General features: G+C 71.1%; 5 pseudogenes; all 5 read right to left on the bottom strand.

Moving 5' to 3' along the window:
* Positions 1 to 3,633: 3,633 nt before the first annotated feature.
* On the bottom strand, positions 3,634 to 3,753 carry LOC148756756 (5S ribosomal RNA; annotated as a pseudogene).
* A 1,406-nt stretch (positions 3,754 to 5,159) lies between these two features.
* LOC148756755 (5S ribosomal RNA) lies at positions 5,160 to 5,279 on the bottom strand (annotated as a pseudogene).
* A 4,706-nt stretch (positions 5,280 to 9,985) lies between these two features.
* LOC148756754 (5S ribosomal RNA) lies at positions 9,986 to 10,105 on the bottom strand (annotated as a pseudogene).
* A 1,417-nt stretch (positions 10,106 to 11,522) lies between these two features.
* On the bottom strand, positions 11,523 to 11,642 carry LOC148756753 (5S ribosomal RNA; annotated as a pseudogene).
* A 4,701-nt stretch (positions 11,643 to 16,343) lies between these two features.
* LOC148756752 (5S ribosomal RNA) lies at positions 16,344 to 16,463 on the bottom strand (annotated as a pseudogene).
* Between the last annotated feature and the right edge of the window lie 1,144 nt (positions 16,464 to 17,607).

The following is a 17,607-nucleotide window of genomic DNA, read 5'->3' as shown; positions in this document are numbered from 1 at the left end:
AATCCTGGGTTCTTGTGCGGGCGGAGGGACTAGAGTCCCCGCAGGACAGGGACCGACAGACAGAACGGGGGGACAGGGGGACCGGGGGATGGGAGGACCGGGGGACAGGGGACCGGGAGACGGGTGTAAGGGGGGGGACAGGGAGAACGGTGGGACTGTAGGAACCCGGGGCGGGGGTACCGGGGGATGGGGTACCAGGAGATGGGGGAAGGGTGGCAGGGGGACAGGGAGACCGTTGGAACTGGGAGAACCGGGGGACGGGGGGTCTGGGAGACGGGGGCATGTGGGACGGGGGGAAGGGGTGACCGGAAGATGGGGGGACGGGAGTACGAGAGGGCCGGGGGGACGGGGGGACTGGGGGATGGGGGGACAAGGGGACCGGGGGACCGGGGGGACAGGGGGACTGGGTACTGGGAGACAGTGGGACCAGGGGACGGGGGGACCGGGAGATGGGGGGACACGGTACCAGGGGAAAGGGAGACCGGGGAATTGGGGGACAGGGAGACTGGGGGACTGGGGGATTGGGGGAATGAGAGGACGGTGGGACTGGCGGACGGTGGGACGGAGGGACCAGGAGACCGGTGGATGGAGGGACAGGAGTACGAGGGTACTGGGGGACGAGGGACATGGGGAGGGGGGGACCGGGAAACGGGGGAACGGGGGACCGTGAGACGGGGGGACCGGGAGATGGGGGACCTGGGGCCGGGGGGACGGGGTGACGGGGGGACCGGGAGACAGAGGGACAGGGGGACTGGAGGGTCGGGGGGACCGGGGTACGGGGGGACCGGGGGACGGGGGGACCGGGGCAACGGAGACGGGGGGGACCGGGGGAACGGCGGATGGGGGGACCAGGGGACCCGCGGACCGGGGGACCGGAGGTTGGGGGGACCGGGGGATAGGGGACCGGGCGACGGGGTGACCAGGGGCATGAATGGACTGGGGGGACGGGGGTACCAGTGGACCGGGAGATGGGGGGACCGGGGGTCCGGGAACCGGGGGACGGGGGGACCGGGGGACCGGGGGTTGGGGGACTGGGGGATGAGGGGACCGGGAGATCGGGTACCGGGGAACGGGGCGACTAGGAGACGGGGGACCGCGAGACGGGGGACCGGGGACGGGGTGACCGGGAGATGGGACACCGGGAGACGGGAGACTGTGGGACGGGAGGACCGGAAGACGGGGCGAACGGAGAACTGGGGGATCGGTAGACGGGGGCCAGGGCGATGGGGGAACCGGGGGACTGGGGGACCGGGGGACCAGGGACCGGGGGTTGGGGGTCCAGGGGATGAGGGGACCGGGAGACGGGGGACCTGGGGACCGGGCGACCGGGAGACGGGGGACCGGGAGACGGGGGGATGGGTGTGCGGCCGGACCGGGAGACAGAGGGACAGGGAGATGGGGGGACCGGGGGACCGGGGGAAGGGGGTAACACTGGACGGAGGACCGGGGGACCGGAAGACCGGGCGACCGGGAGACAGGGGACCGGGAGACTGGGGACCGGGAGACGGGGCGACCGGGGAACGGGGGGACCGGTAGAAGGGCGCCTGGGCGCCGGGGGAACCGGGGGACCGGGGGACCAGGAGACGGGGGACCGGGGAACGGGAGACCGGGGGTATGGGGGGACGGGGGGACCAGGCGAAGGAGGGACGGGGGGACGGGGAGACGTTGGGACTGGGGGACCGGGGGACAGGTGGACCGCGAGACGGAGGACCGGGAGACGGGGGAACGGGGGTCGGGGGACCCGGGGAGGGGGGGAACGGGAGACGAGGGAATGGGGGACGGGTGGACCAGGGGCGTGGGGGGACTGGGGGAACGGGGGAGCGGGGGACGGGGGATGGGGCACTGGGGGGACGGGGGCACCGGGGGACGGGTGGACTGGGAGAGGGTGGATGGGGGTACGGGGGAACAGGGGGATCAGGGGACGGGGGGAACAGGGGACGGGGGGGACCGGAATAGGGGGGATGGTGGAACGTGGGGACGGGGGACCCGGGAGACGGGGGACAGGAAGACGGGGAACCGGGGGAACGGAGACAGGGGTGACGGGGAGACGGGGGTACCGGGGGACGGGGGTACTGCGTGGGGCTGCACTGACATCAGCTGTTACCGCTTGGCCTTCAGCTGTTGCCAGTTGGCCATTGGACACCGGCAGAGCTGCGGTGGCCAAGCTAGGAAGCGCGGATGGTGGACTGCAAATTGCAGAGGGGCGCGGACTGCAGTGGGCCGGCTTGGTGGGTCTGTTGGTTGGCAGAGAATCGGCCAGCAGGTGGGGGATCGGGCGGCTCCGGCTTGCCGTGTCTCCAAGCCAGCCGCCCGTGAGACATGGTGCTATGAGCCCCCTATCCGTGGCTCTGTGGGTGTTCCTTCTTGGCCTCGCCAAATCCTGCGTTCTTGTGCGGGCAGAGGGACTAGAGTCCCCGCAGGACAGGGACAGACAGACAGAACGGGAGGAGGAGTAAGAGGGAGCGAGATGGAAATATACACGTATATGTACATGTATGTGTCTAGACATACAGAGAGACATGGACAGAGACAGAGAAAGAGGGGGCTGGCACGCGGGGAGAGAGCTCCTGAGCCAGAGCCAGAACCCAACAGGCACGTCACAGAGCCAGACAGACATGGGGTGGGGGAGGGTGGGAGGGACGCCCATTCGGGCACACGGACTGGGACAGACGCACTGAGGCTGTGTTGAAGTGGTGGCTTCTCCACCGGAGTGTGGTCGTGCCCGGGGCTGGGCTCCGCCAAGGAGGCATTGCCCTGGCGTTGGCAGTCACCATTGAAGCCCCCGGGGCGGGCCGCCAGGGTCTCCGGAGGGCCAGTGGGCTCTGAGCCCCGCCCAGGGACCCGCCCGCGGGAGGAGAGTGGCAGCCCCCAGGCACCCTGGTTGTGAGGATTGTGTGCCTGCGTGCCTGCTCTTCCCTTGTGGCGGTCTCCCCTGGAGTCGATGGCGCGTGGTGTGTTGGGGTGCTGCTCCCGCCGTCCCCTGGTTTGTCCCGGCTCTTTGTGCCCTTTGTGTCGGGGACACCGTGGCCGGCGGGAAGGGAGGGCTCCTGGCTCTTGTGGGAGACGGGAGGGGACGCGCGGGGGTGTGGGGAGAGGTGCCTGCCCGCGGAGACAGAAGACTCCGGTGGGGCGGGGCGGGTGGGCGTCCCGTTTGCCCGAGGACACGCCGATCCTGTGTCTCGGGGCCCAGGGGCAGGCGCAGGGATGGGCGTCCCCTGGGCTCGGGCCGAGGTGCAAAGGACCGGCACGTCCTGGGATGGAGAGAGCCTGGTGGAAGCCTGCGCCGGCAGGCAGCCCTGGGCTTGGGCGTTGGGGGTTGCGGCGGCGGCAGGGTCGGGGAGCGAGAGGGAGCCCTGCGATGGCGGTGGCGGCGGCGGCGACCTAGACGCGGCTGACTGCTGCAGGCTGACGGCCTGCCTCGGCGAAGAGCACTAAGAAGAGGGAGAGGGGGGGAGCCCTGGCCGACAGGCCTGGTGTGCGGCCGGGGATGCGAGCTTGTAGTGCTGGGCGGCTGTCCCTCCTCTGGCCAGCGGGACCTTCGGCTGGCTGGGCGGCTGCAGGGTTTGCAGAGGGGCAAGGGGTGGCAGGGATTCGGAGGGAGGCACGCCGGGGCGGCGGCGCAAAAGGAGAGGCGAGCAAAAGCCTACAGGTATTCCCAGGAGGTCTCCCATGCAAGTACTAACCAGGCCCCTCCCTGCTTAGCTCCCGAGATCAGAGGAGATCGGGCGCGTTCAGGGTGGTATGGCCGTAGACGCTGGGACCCGGCTCCCGCGCCCCAAGAGCCTGCTCCCGGCCTGTCTCGTGAGCGCCCGCCATGCAGATGAGCCGCTCCGGTGGCGAGCATCGACCCGCGGGCCGGCTCTGCCAGCACCGCGTCCCCCCCCAGTCCGGCTCCCCGCCTCTTCCTAATGCCCCTGGCGTGGGCGGCGGGCTACTCCTGGCCGACAGCGAGGCCCCTTCGCGCCACCCGGGGCTCCATGGGACACTGCCACTTCCCTGATGGTGCCAGAAGTCGTGGAACTCTGGCATCCTGGGACTCCCCGCACCCAGACCGGCATACAACCCGCCCCCCTACCGCCACCAGGTTTACCCCCAACCGCAGCCCCAAGGCTGGTGGAGGCCTGCACCAGCAGGCAACCCTGGGCCTGGGAGTTGTGGGAGGACCCCGCGGCGGCGGCGGGGGCGGCTGCGGCGGCGGCGGCGGAGGCAGGGGAGGGTGGCGAGGTAGGCGATGGCAACCGCGTGGATGGCGCCAGGGCGACGATGGCGGCGGCGACAATGGGGGCTTTGACGGTGGGCGCTGGGACACGGGGGCCGATGGCGGCGGCGGTGGCGGCGGGGGCTGGGGAGGGCGTGAGGGCGGTGCTGGCGGCGGAGGCCGGGAGAGCAGAGGCGGGAGACTGAGCGAGTATGGCATTGGTGGCGGCGGGGGCTGGGGCGGGGGCGGGGAAGATGGCGGTGCTGGAGGCGGGGAGAGCAGAGGAGGGAATTGAGGGAGTGCGGCAATGGCGGCAGCGGGGGCTGGGGAGGGCGTGAGGGCGGTGCTGGCGGCGGAGGCCGGGAGAGCAGAGGCGGGAGACTGAGGGAGTATGGCGATGGTGGCTGCGGGGGTCTGGGGCGGGGGCGGGGGAGATGGCGGTGCTGGAGGCGGGGAGAGCGGAGGAGGGAATTGAGGGAGTACGGATATGGCGGCGGCGGGGGCGGGGGTGGGGGAGAGGGCAGCACTGGTGGCGGAGATGGGGAGCGCGGTGCTGGCGGCCGAGGTGGGGAGAGCACAGGAGGGAGTTTGAGGGAGTTTGGCGGTGGCGGCGGCGGGGGCGGGGACAGGGGCGGGGGCGAGGGCAGCGCTGGCGGGGGGGGTGGGGGGTGGGGGGTGGGGGGGGGTGGGGGGGGGGAGCCCGGTGGTGGCGGTGGCTTTGGCGCAGGCGGCGGTGGCGGCGACCGCAAGTCGGCGAAGGATTCGCGATGACGGCCTGCGGGACCGAAGAGGACTGAGAGGAGGGTGTGTGGGGGGAGCCCTGGCCCACGGGCCTGGTGTGCGGCCGGGGCTGCCAGCTTGTAGTGCCGGGCGGCTGACCCTCTGCTGGTCAGGGGGACCTGCGGCTGGCTGGGAGGCTGCAGAGGGAGCCACGCCGGAGCGGCGATGCAAAAGGAGACGCTAGCAAAAGCCAACAGGTATTCCCAGGCGGTCTCCCATCCAAGTACTAACCAGGACAGACCCTGCTTCGCTTCCGAGATCAGACGAGATCTGCTGCGTTCAGGGTGGTATGGCCTTAGGCACTGGGACCCGGCTCCCGGCACTCCAAGAGCCTGCTCCCGACTTGCCTCCTGAGCGCACGCGCCATGCTGCTGGGCCGCTCGGGTGGCGAGCATGTCTGCCCGAGTGCCTCCCGCCCGCTCCCCGCCTCCTCCGGTCGCCGCTGGTGCTGGTGTGGGCGACGAGCTACTCCTGGCCCGCAGCGAGGCCCCTTCGCGCCCCCCAGTGGCTCCACAGGCCTCTGTCACTTCCCTGACTGTGACATATGTCTGGGCGCCCTGGCATCCTGGGACTCCCCACGCCCGGAATGGCTTTTACCACGCCCCCCTACCCCAACCCCTCTCATCCCCCCCCAGCCCCACAACCGCACACCCCCCTTGCTGCTGTGCTGTCCCCACCACTCAGGGCCACCGAGGGGGTCGCAGGGTCCTCTCAGTCCCCTCCACCCTAGGGACGTGCAACCCAGGCCCTGGCCCTGGCCGGCCCCACCCACTGGCCCAAAGCCAGGGAGAGCCACCCGCGACCAGGGGGCAGCACCTCCAGACTGCCGCCACCCTTCGTCACACAGCCTTCTGTCTGGGCCCTCGCCCCTCATCAGCGACCGGCGTCCCGCCCGATCACTGGTCACTTCACTGGCTACACATCACCTCTCCTGACCCAGGGTGTTGAGAGAGAGGATGAGAGAAGGCCAGAGACGGAGCAAGAGGTAGGCAGAGAGAGACAGACGGGGACTGTGGGGACAGACTTGCAGAGAGCACTTTCCAGGCTCTGGGCCTCGCGTGGAGGGGTGCTGCGTGGGGGCTGCACGGACATCAGCTGTTACCGCTTGGCCATCAGCTGTTGCCAGTTGGCCATTGGCCACTGGCAGAGCTGCGGTGGCCAAGGTAGGAAGCGCGGATGGTGGACTGCAAATTGCAGAGGGGCGCGGACTGCAGTGGGCCGGCTTGGTGGGTCTGTTGGTTGGCAGAGAATCGTCCGGCAGGTTGGGGATCGGGCGGCTCCGGCTTGCCGTGTCTCCAAGCCAGCCGCCCGTGAGACATGGTGCTATGAGCCCCCTATCCGTGGCTCTGTTGGTGTTCCTTCTTGGCCTCGCCAAATCCTGGGTTCTTGTGCGGGCGGAGGGACTAGAGTCCCCGCAGGACAGGGACCGACAGACAGAACGGGGGGACAGGGGGACCGGGGGATGGGAGGACCGGGGGACAGGGGACCGGGAGACGGGTGTAAGGGGGGGGACAGGGAGAACGGTGGGACTGTAGGAACCCGGGGCGGGGGTACCGGGGGACGGGGTACCAGGAGATGGGGGAAGGGTGGCAGGGGGACAGGGAGACCGTTGGAACTGGGAGAACCGGGGGACGGGGGGTCTGGGAGACGGGGGCATGTGGGACGGGGGGAAGGGGTGACCGGAAGATGGGGGGACGGGAGTACGAGAGGGCCGGGGGGACGGGGGGACTGGGGGATGGGGGGACAAGGGGACCGGGGGACCGGGGGGACAGGGGGACTGGGTACTGGGAGACAGTGGGACCAGGGGACGGGGGGACCGGGAGATGGGGGGACACGGTACCAGGGGAAAGGGAGACCGGGGAATTGGGGGACAGGGAGACTGGGGGACTGGGGGATTGGGGGAATGAGAGGACGGTGGGACTGGCGGACGGTGGGACGGAGGGACCAGGAGACCGGTGGATGGAGGGACAGGAGTACGAGGGTACTGGGGGACGAGGGACATGGGGAGGGGGGGACCGGGAAACGGGGGAACGGGGGACCGTGAGACGGGGGGACCGGGAGATGGGGGACCTGGGGCCGGGGGGACGGGGTGACGGGGGGACCGGGAGACAGAGGGACAGGGGGACTGGAGGGTCGGGGGGACCGGGGTACGGGGGGACCGGGGGACGGGGGGACCGGGGCAACGGAGACGGGGGGGACCGGGGGAACGGCGGATGGGGGGACCAGGGGACCCGCGGACCGGGGGACCGGAGGTTGGGGGGACCGGGGGATAGGGGACCGGGCGACGGGGTGACCAGGGGCATGAATGGACTGGGGGGACGGGGGTACCAGTGGACCGGGAGATGGGGGGACCGGGGGTCCGGGAACCGGGGGACGGGGGGACCGGGGGACCGGGGGTTGGGGGACTGGGGGATGAGGGGACCGGGAGATCGGGTACCGGGGAACGGGGCGACTAGGAGACGGGGGACCGCGAGACGGGGGACCGGGGACGGGGTGACCGGGAGATGGGACACCGGGAGACGGGAGACTGTGGGACGGGAGGACCGGAAGACGGGGCGAACGGAGAACTGGGGGATCGGTAGACGGGGGCCAGGGCGATGGGGGAACCGGGGGACTGGGGGACCGGGGGACCAGGGACCGGGGGTTGGGGGTCCAGGGGATGAGGGGACCGGGAGACGGGGGACCTGGGGACCGGGCGACCGGGAGACGGGGGACCGGGAGACGGGGGGATGGGTGTGCGGCCGGACCGGGAGACAGAGGGACAGGGAGATGGGGGGACCGGGGGACCGGGGGAAGGGGGTAACACTGGACGGAGGACCGGGGGACCGGAAGACCGGGCGACCGGGAGACAGGGGACCGGGAGACTGGGGACCGGGAGACGGGGCGACCGGGGAACGGGGGGACCGGTAGAAGGGCGCCTGGGCGCCGGGGGAACCGGGGGACCGGGGGACCAGGAGACGGGGGACCGGGGAACGGGAGACCGGGGGTATGGGGGGACGGGGGGACCAGGCGAAGGAGGGACGGGGGGACGGGGAGACGTTGGGACTGGGGGACCGGGGGACAGGTGGACCGCGAGACGGAGGACCGGGAGACGGGGGAACGGGGGTCGGGGGACCCGGGGAGGGGGGGAACGGGAGACGAGGGAATGGGGGACGGGTGGACCAGGGGCGTGGGGGGACTGGGGGAACGGGGGAGCGGGGGACGGGGGATGGGGCACTGGGGGGACGGGGGCACCGGGGGACGGGTGGACTGGGAGAGGGTGGATGGGGGTACGGGGGAACAGGGGGATCAGGGGACGGGGGGAACAGGGGACGGGGGGGACCGGAATAGGGGGGATGGTGGAACGTGGGGACGGGGGACCCGGGAGACGGGGGACAGGAAGACGGGGAACCGGGGGAACGGAGACAGGGGTGACGGGGAGACGGGGGTACCGGGGGACGGGGGTACTGCGTGGGGCTGCACTGACATCAGCTGTTACCGCTTGGCCTTCAGCTGTTGCCAGTTGGCCATTGGACACCGGCAGAGCTGCGGTGGCCAAGCTAGGAAGCGCGGATGGTGGACTGCAAATTGCAGAGGGGCGCGGACTGCAGTGGGCCGGCTTGGTGGGTCTGTTGGTTGGCAGAGAATCGGCCAGCAGGTGGGGGATCGGGCGGCTCCGGCTTGCCGTGTCTCCAAGCCAGCCGCCCGTGAGACATGGTGCTATGAGCCCCCTATCCGTGGCTCTGTGGGTGTTCCTTCTTGGCCTCGCCAAATCCTGCGTTCTTGTGCGGGCAGAGGGACTAGAGTCCCCGCAGGACAGGGACAGACAGACAGAACGGGAGGAGGAGTAAGAGGGAGCGAGATGGAAATATACACGTATATGTACATGTATGTGTCTAGACATACAGAGAGACATGGACAGAGACAGAGAAAGAGGGGGCTGGCACGCGGGGAGAGAGCTCCTGAGCCAGAGCCAGAACCCAACAGGCACGTCACAGAGCCAGACAGACATGGGGTGGGGGAGGGTGGGAGGGACGCCCATTCGGGCACACGGACTGGGACAGACGCACTGAGGCTGTGTTGAAGTGGTGGCTTCTCCACCGGAGTGTGGTCGTGCCCGGGGCTGGGCTCCGCCAAGGAGGCATTGCCCTGGCGTTGGCAGTCACCATTGAAGCCCCCGGGGCGGGCCGCCAGGGTCTCCGGAGGGCCAGTGGGCTCTGAGCCCCGCCCAGGGACCCGCCCGCGGGAGGAGAGTGGCAGCCCCCAGGCACCCTGGTTGTGAGGATTGTGTGCCTGCGTGCCTGCTCTTCCCTTGTGGCGGTCTCCCCTGGAGTCGATGGCGCGTGGTGTGTTGGGGTGCTGCTCCCGCCGTCCCCTGGTTTGTCCCGGCTCTTTGTGCCCTTTGTGTCGGGGACACCGTGGCCGGCGGGAAGGGAGGGCTCCTGGCTCTTGTGGGAGACGGGAGGGGACGCGCAGGGGTGTGGGGAGAGGTGCCTGCCCGCGGAGACAGAAGACTCCGGTGCGGCGGGGCGGGTGGGCGTCCCGTTTGCCCGAGGACACGCCGATCCTGTGTCTCGGGGCCCAGGGGCAGGCGCAGGGATGGGCGTCCCCTGGGCTCGGGCCGAGGTGCAAAGGACTGGCACGTCCTGGGATGGAGAGAGCCTGGTGGAAGCCTGCGCCGGCAGGCAGCCCTGGGCTTGGGCGTTGGGGGTTGCGGCGGCGGCAGGGTCGGGGAGCGAGAGGGAGCCCTGCGATGGCGGTGGCGGCGGCGGCGACCTAGACGCGGCTGACTGCTGCAGGCTGACGGCCTGCCTCGGCGAAGAGCACTAAGAAGAGGGAGAGGGGGGGAGCCCTGGCCGACAGGCCTGGTGTGCGGCCGGGGATGCGAGCTTGTAGTGCTGGGCGGCTGTCCCTCCTCTGGCCAGCGGGACCTTCGGCTGGCTGGGCGGCTGCAGGGGTTGCAGAGGGGCAAGGGGCGGCAGGGATTCGGAGGGAGGCACGCCGGGGCGGCGGCGCAAAAGGAGAGGCGAGCAAAAGCCTACAGGTATTCCCAGGAGGTCTCCCATGCAAGTACTAACCAGGCCCCTCCCTGCTTAGCTCCCGAGATCAGAGGAGATCGGGCGCGTTCAGGGTGGTATGGCCGTAGACGCTGGGACCCGGCTCCCGCGCCCCAAGAGCCTGCTCCCGGCCTGTCTCGTGAGCGCCCGCCATGCAGATGAGCCGCTCCGGTGGCGAGCATCGACCCGCGGGCCGGCTCTGCCAGCACCGCGTCCCCCCCCAGTCCGGCTCCCCGCCTCTTCCTAATGCCCCTGGCGTGGGCGGCGGGCTACTCCTGGCCGACAGCGAGGCCCCTTCGCGCCACCCGGGGCTCCATGGGACACTGCCACTTCCCTGATGGTGCCAGAAGTCGTGGAACTCTGGCATCCTGGGACTCCCCGCACCCAGACCGGCATACAACCCGCCCCCCTACCGCCACCAGGTTTACCCCCAACCGCAGCCCCAAGGCTGGTGGAGGCCTGCACCAGCAGGCAACCCTGGGCCTGGGAGTTGTGGGAGGACCCCGCGGCGGCGGCGGGGGCGGCTGCGGCGGCGGCGGCGGCGGCGGCGGAGGCAGGGGAGGGTGGCGAGGTAGGCGATGGCAACCGCGTGGATGGCGCCAGGGCGACGATGGCGGCGGCGACAATGGGGGCTTTGACGGTGGGCGCTGGGACACGGGGGCCGATGGCGGCGGCGGTGGCGGCGGGGGCTGGGGAGGGCGTGAGGGAGGTGCTGGCGGCGGAGGCCGGGAGAGCAGAGGCGGGAGACTGAGCGAGTATGGCATTGGTGGCGGCGGGGGCTGGGGCGGGGGCGGGAAGATGGCGGTGCTGGAGGCGGGGAGAGCAGAGGAGGGAATTGAGGGAGTGCGGCAATGGCGGCAGCGGGGGCTGGGGAGGGCGTGAGGGCGGTGCTGGCGGCGGAGGCCGGGAGAGCAGAGGCGGGAGACTGAGGGAGTATGGCGATGGTGGCTGCGGGGGTCTGGGGCGGGGGCGGGGGAGATGGCGGTGCTGGAGGCGGGGAGAGCGGAGGAGGGAATTGAGGGAGTACGGATATGGCGGCGGCGGGGGCGGGGGTGGGGGAGAGGGCAGCACTGGTGGCGGAGATGGGGAGCGCGGTGCTGGCGGCCGAGGTGGGGAGAGCACAGGAGGGAGTTTGAGGGAGTTTGGCGGTGGCGGCGGCGGGGGCGGGGACAGGGGCGGGGGCGAGGGCAGCGCTGGCGGGGGGGGGGGGGTGGGGGGGGGGTGGGGGGGTGGGGGGGGTGGGGAGCCCGGTGGTGGCGGTGGCTTTGGCGCAGGCGGCGGTGGCGGCGACCGCGAGTCGGCGAAGGATTCGCGATGACGGCCTGCGGGACCGAAGAGGACTGAGAGGAGGGTGTGTGGGGGGAGCCCTGGCCCACGGGCCTGGTGTGCGGCCGGGGCTGCCAGCTTGTAGTGCCGGGCGGCTGACCCTCTGCTGGTCAGGGGGACCTGCGGCTGGCTGGGAGGCTGCAGAGGGAGCCACGCCGGAGCGGCGATGCAAAAGGAGACGCTAGCAAAAGCCAACAGGTATTCCCAGGCGGTCTCCCATCCAAGTACTAACCAGGACAGACCCTGCTTCGCTTCCGAGATCAGACGAGATCTGCTGCGTTCAGGGTGGTATGGCCTTAGGCACTGGGACCCGGCTCCCGGCACTCCAAGAGCCTGCTCCCGACTTGCCTCCTGAGCGCACGCGCCATGCTGCTGGGCCGCTCGGGTGGCGAGCATGTCTGCCCGAGTGCCTCCCGCCCGCTCCCCGCCTCCTCCGGTCGCCGCTGGTGTGGGCGACGAGCTACTCCTGGCCCGCAGCGAGGCCCCTTCGCGCCCCCCAGTGGCTCCACAGGCCTCTGTCACTTCCCTGACTGTGACATATGTCTGGGCGCCCTGGCATCCTGGGACTCCCCACGCCCGGAATGGCTTTTACCACGCCCCCCTACCCCAACCCCTCTCATCCCCCCCCCCAGCCCCACAACCGCACACCCCCCTTGCTGCTGTGCTGTCCCCACCACTCAGGGCCACCGAGGGGGTCGCAGGGTCCTCTCAGTCCCCTCCACCCTAGGGACGTGCAACCCAGGCCCTGGCCCTGGCCGGCCCCACCCACTGGCCCAAAGCCAGGGAGAGCCACCCGCGACCAGGGGGCAGCACCTCCAGACTGCCGCCACCCTTCGTCACACAGCCTTCTGTCTGGGCCCTCGCCCCTCATCAGCGACCGGCGTCCCGCCCGATCACTGGTCACTTCACTGGCTACACATCACCTCTCCTGACCCAGGGTGTTGAGAGAGAGGATGAGAGAAGGCCAGAGACGGAGCAAGAGGTAGGCGGAGAGAGACAGACGGGGACTGTGGGGACAGACTTGCAGAGAGCACTTTCCAGGCTCTGGGCCTCGCGTGGAGGGGTGCTGCGTGGGGGCTGCACGGACATCAGCTGTTACCGCTTGGCCATCAGCTGTTGCCAGTTGGCCATTGGCCACTGGCAGAGCTGCGGTGGCCAAGGTAGGAAGCGCGGATGGTGGACTGCAAATTGCAGAGGGGCGCGGACTGCAGTGGGCCGGCTTGGTGGGTCTGTTGGTTGGCAGAGAATCGTCCGGCAGGTTGGGGATCGGGCGGCTCCGGCTTGCCGTGTCTCCAAGCCAGCAGCCCGTGAGACATGGTTCTATGAGCCCCCTATCCGTGGCTCTGTTGGTGTTCCTTCTTGGCCTCGCCAAATCCTGCGTTCTTGTGCGGGCAGAGGGACTAGAGTCCCCGCAGGACAGGGACCGACAGACAGAACGGGGGGACAGGGGGACCGGGGGATGGGAGGACCGGGGGACAGGGGACCGGGAGACGGGTGTAAGGGGGGGGACAGGGAGAACGGTGGGACTGTAGGAACCCGGGGCTGGGGTACCGGGGGACGGGGTACCAGGAGATGGGGGAAGGGTGGCAGGGGGACAGGGAGACCGTTGGAACTGGGAGAACCGGGGGACGGGGGGTCTGGGAGACGGGGGCATGTGGGACGGGGGGAAGGGGTGACCGGAAGATGGGGGGACGGGAGTACGAGAGGGCCGGGGGGACGGGGGGACTGGGGGATGGGGGGACAAGGGGACCGGGGGACCGGGGGGACAGGGGGACTGGATACTGGGAGACAGTGGGACCAGGGGACGGGGGGACCGGGAGATGGGGGGACACGGTACCAGGGGAAAGGGAGACCGGGGAATTGGGGGACAGGGAGACTGGGGGACTGGGGGATTGGGGGAATGAGAGGACGGTGGGACTGGCGGACGGTGGGACGGAGGGACCAGGAGACCGGTGGATGGAGGGACAGGAGTACGAGGGTACTGGGGGACGAGGGACATGGGGAGGGGGGGACCGGGAAACGGGGGAACGGGGGACCGTGAGACGGGGGGACCGGGAGATGGGGGACCTGGGGCCGGGGGGACGGGGTGACGGGGGGACCGGGAGACAGAGGGACAGGGGGACTGGAGGGTCGGGGGGACCGGGGTACGGGGGGACCGGGGGACGGGGGGACCGGGGCAACGGAGACGGGGGGGACCGGGGGAACGGCGGATGGGGGGACCAGGGGACCCGCGGACCGGGGGACCGGAGGTTGGGGAGACCGGGGGATAGGGGACCGGGCGACGGGGTGACCAGGGGCATGAATGGACTGGGGGGACGGGGGTACCAGTGGACCGGGAGATGGGGGGACCGGGGGACCGGGGACCGGGGGACGGGGGACCGGGGGACCGGGGGTTGGGGGACTGGGGGATGAGGGGACCGGGAGATCGGGTACCGGGGAACGGGGCGACTAGGAGACGGGGGACCGCGAGACGGGGGACCGGGGACGGGGTGACCGGGAGATGGGACACCGGGAGACGGGAGACTGTGGGACGGGAGGACCGGAAGACGGGGCGAACGGAGAACTGGGGGATCGGTAGACGGGGGCCAGGGCGATGGGGGAACCGGGGGACTGGGGGACCGGGGGACCAGGGACCGGGGGTTGGGGGTCCAGGGGATGAGGGGACCGGGAGACGGGGGACCTGGGGACCGGGCGACCGGGAGACGGGGGACCGGGAGACGGGGGGATGGGTGTGCGGCCGGACCGGGAGACAGACGGACAGGGAGATGGGGGGACCGGGGGACCGGGGGAAGGGGGTAACACTGGACGGAGGGCCAGGGGACCGGAAGACCGGGCGACCGGGAGACAGGGGACCGGGAGACTGGGGACCGGGAGACGGGGCGACCGGGGAACGGGGGGACCGGTAGAAGGGCGCCTGGGCGCCGGGGGAACCGGGGGACCGGGGGACCAGGAGACGGGGGACGGGGGAACGGGAGACCGGGGGTATGGGGGGACGGGGGGACCAGGCGAAGGAGGGACGTGGGGACGGGGAGACGTTGGGACTGGGGGACCGGGGGACAGGTGGACCGCGAGACGGAGGACCGGGAGACGGGGGAACGGGGGTCGGGGGACCCGGGGAGGGGGGGAACGGGAGACGAGGGAATGGGGGACGGGTGGACCAGGGGCGTGGGGGGACTGGGGGGACGGGGGAGCGGGGGACGGGGGATGGGGCACTGGGGGGACGGGGGCACCGGGGGACGGGTGGACTGGGAGAGGGTGGATGGGGGTACGGGGGAACAGGGGGATCAGGGGACGGGGGGAACAGGGGACGGGGGGGACCGGAATAGGGGGGATGGTGGAACGTGGGGACGGGGGACCCGGGAGACGGGGGACAGGAAGACGGGGAACCGGGGGAACGGAGACAGGGGTGACGGGGAGACGGGGGTACCGGGGGACGGGGGTACTGCGTGGGGCTGCACTGACATCAGCTGTTACCGCTTGGCCTTCAGCTGTTGCCAGTTGGCCATTGGACACCGGCAGAGCTGCGGTGGCCAAGCTAGGAAGCGCGGATGGTGGACTGCAAATTGCAGAGGGGCGCGGACTGCAGTGGGCCGGCTTGGTGGGTCTGTTGGTTGGCAGAGAATCGGCCAGCAGGTGGGGGATCGGGCGGCTCCGGCTTGCCGTGTCTCCAAGCCAGCCGCCCGTGAGACATGGTGCTATGAGCCCCCTATCCGTGGCTCTGTGGGTGTTCCTTCTTGGCCTCGCCAAATCCTGCGTTCTTGTGCGGGCAGAGGGACTAGAGTCCCCGCAGGACAGGGACAGACAGACAGAACGGGAGGAGGAGTAAGAGGGAGCGAGATGGAAATATACACGTATATGTACATGTATGTGTCTAGACATACAGAGAGACATGGACAGAGACAGAGAAAGAGGGGGCTGGCACGCGGGGAGAGAGCTCCTGAGCCAGAGCCAGAACCCAACAGGCACGTCACAGAGCCAGACAGACATGGGGTGGGGGAGGGTGGGAGGGACGCCCATTCGGGCACACGGACTGGGACAGACGCACTGAGGCTGTGTTGAAGTGGTGGCTTCTCCACCGGAGTGTGGTCGTGCCCGGGGCTGGGCTCCGCCAAGGAGGCATTGCCCTGGCGTTGGCAGTCACCATTGAAGCCCCCGGGGCGGGCCGCCAGGGTCTCCGGAGGGCCAGTGGGCTCTGAGCCCCGCCCAGGGACCCGCCCGCGGGAGGAGAGTGGCAGCCCCCAGGCACCCTGGTTGTGAGGATTGTGTGCCTGCGTGCCTGCTCTTCCCTTGTGGCGGTCTCCCCTGGAGTCGATGGCGCGTGGTGTGTTGGGGTGCTGCTCCCGCCGTCCCCTGGTTTGTCCCGGCTCTTTGTGCCCTTTGTGTCGGGGACACCGTGGCCGGCGGGAAGGGAGGGCTCCTGGCTCTTGTGGGAGACGGGAGGGGACGCGCGGGGGTGTGGGGAGAGGTGCCTGCCCGCGGAGACAGAAGACTGCGGTGGGGCGGGGCGGGTGGGCGTCCCGTTTGCCCGAGGACACGCCGATCCTGTGTCTCGGGGCCCAGGGGCAGGCGCAGGGATGGGCGTCCCCTGGGCTCGGGCCGAGGTGCAAAGGACCGGCACGTCCTGGGATGGAGAGAGCCTGGTGGAAGCCTGCGCCGGCAGGCAGCCCTGGGCTTGGGCGTTGGGGGTTGCGGCGGCGGCAGGGTCGGGGAGCGAGAGGGAGCCCTGCGATGGCGGTGGCGGCGGCGGCGACCTAGACGCGGCTGACTGCTGCAGGCTGACGGCCTGCCTCGGCGAAGAGCACTAAGAAGAGGGAGAGGGGGGGAGCCCTGGCCGACAGGCCTGGTGTGCGGCCGGGGATGCGAGCTTGTAGTGCTGGGCGGCTGTCCCTCCTCTGGCCAGGGGGACCTTCGGCTGGCTGGGCGGCTGCAGGGGTTGCAGAGGGGCAAGGGGCGGCAGGGATTCGGAGGGAGGCACGCCGGGGCGGCGGCGCAAAAGGAGAGGCGAGCAAAAGCCTACAGGTATTCCCAGGAGGTCTCCCATGCAAGTACTAACCAGGCCCCTCCCTGCTTAGCTCCCGAGCTCAGAGGAGATCGGGCGCGTTCAGGGTGGTATGGCCGTAGACGCTGGGACCCGGCTCCCGCGCCCCAAGAGCCTGCTCCCGGCCTGTCTCGTGAGCGCCCGCCATGCAGATGAGCCGCTCCGGTGGCGAGCATCGACCCGCGGGCCGGCTCTGCCAGCACCGCGTCCCCCCCCAGTCCGGCTCCCCGCCTCTTCCTAATGCCCCTGGCGTGGGCGGCGGGCTACTCCTGGCCGACAGCGAGGCCCCTTCGCGCCACCCGGGTCTCCATGGGACACTGCCACTTCCCTGATGGTGCCAGAAGTCGTGGAACTCTGGCATCCTGGGACTCCCCGCACCCAGACCGGCATACAACCCGCCCCCCTACCGCCACCAGGTTTACCCCCAACCGCAGCCCCAAGGCTGGTGGAGGCCTGCACCAGCAGGCAACCCTGGGCCTGGGAGTTGTGGGAGGATCCCGCGGCGGCGGCGGGGGCGGCTGCGGCGGCGGCGGCGGCGGCGGCGGCGGCGGAGGCAGGGGAGGGTGGCGAGGTAGGCGATGGCAACCGCGTGGATGGCGCCAGGGCGACGATGGCGGCGGCGACAATGGGGGCTTTGACGGTGGGCGCTGGGACACGGGGGCCGATGGCGGCGGCGGTGGCGGCGGGGGCTGGGGAGGGCGTGAGGGCGGTGCTGGCGGCGGAGGCCAGGAGAGCAGAGGCGGGAGACTGAGCGAGTATGGCATTGGTGGCGGCGGGGGCTGGGGCGGGGGCGGGGAAGATGGCGGTGCTGGAGGCGGGGAGAGCAGAGGAGGGAATTGAGGGAGTGCGGCAATGGCGGCAGCGGGGGCTAGGGAGGGCGTGAGGGCGGTGCTGGCGGCGGAGGCCGGGAGAGCAGAGGCGGGAGACTGAGGGAGTATGGCGATGGTGGCTGCGGGGGTCTGGGGCGGGGGCGGGGGAGATGGCGGTGCTGGAGGCGGGGAGAGCGGAGGAGGGAATTGAGGGAGTACGGATATGGCGGCGGCGGGGGCGGGGGTGGGGGAGAGGGCAGCACTGGTGGCGGAGATGGGGAGCGCGGTGCTGGCGGCCGAGGTGGGGAGAGCACAGGAGGGAGTTTGAGGGAGTTTGGCGGTGGCGGCGGCGGGGGCGGGGACAGGGGCGGGGGCGAGGGCAGCGCTGGCGGGGTGGGTGGGGGGGGGTGGGGGGGTAGG

This window comes from Rhinolophus sinicus, chromosome 11 (genome assembly GCF_057876585.1).
Source record: "Rhinolophus sinicus isolate RSI-liver-muscle chromosome 11, RSI-T2T, whole genome shotgun sequence".
Taxonomy (NCBI): Eukaryota; Metazoa; Chordata; class Mammalia; order Chiroptera; family Rhinolophidae; genus Rhinolophus; species Rhinolophus sinicus.
This window is presented reverse-complemented; position numbering and strand designations above follow the sequence as displayed.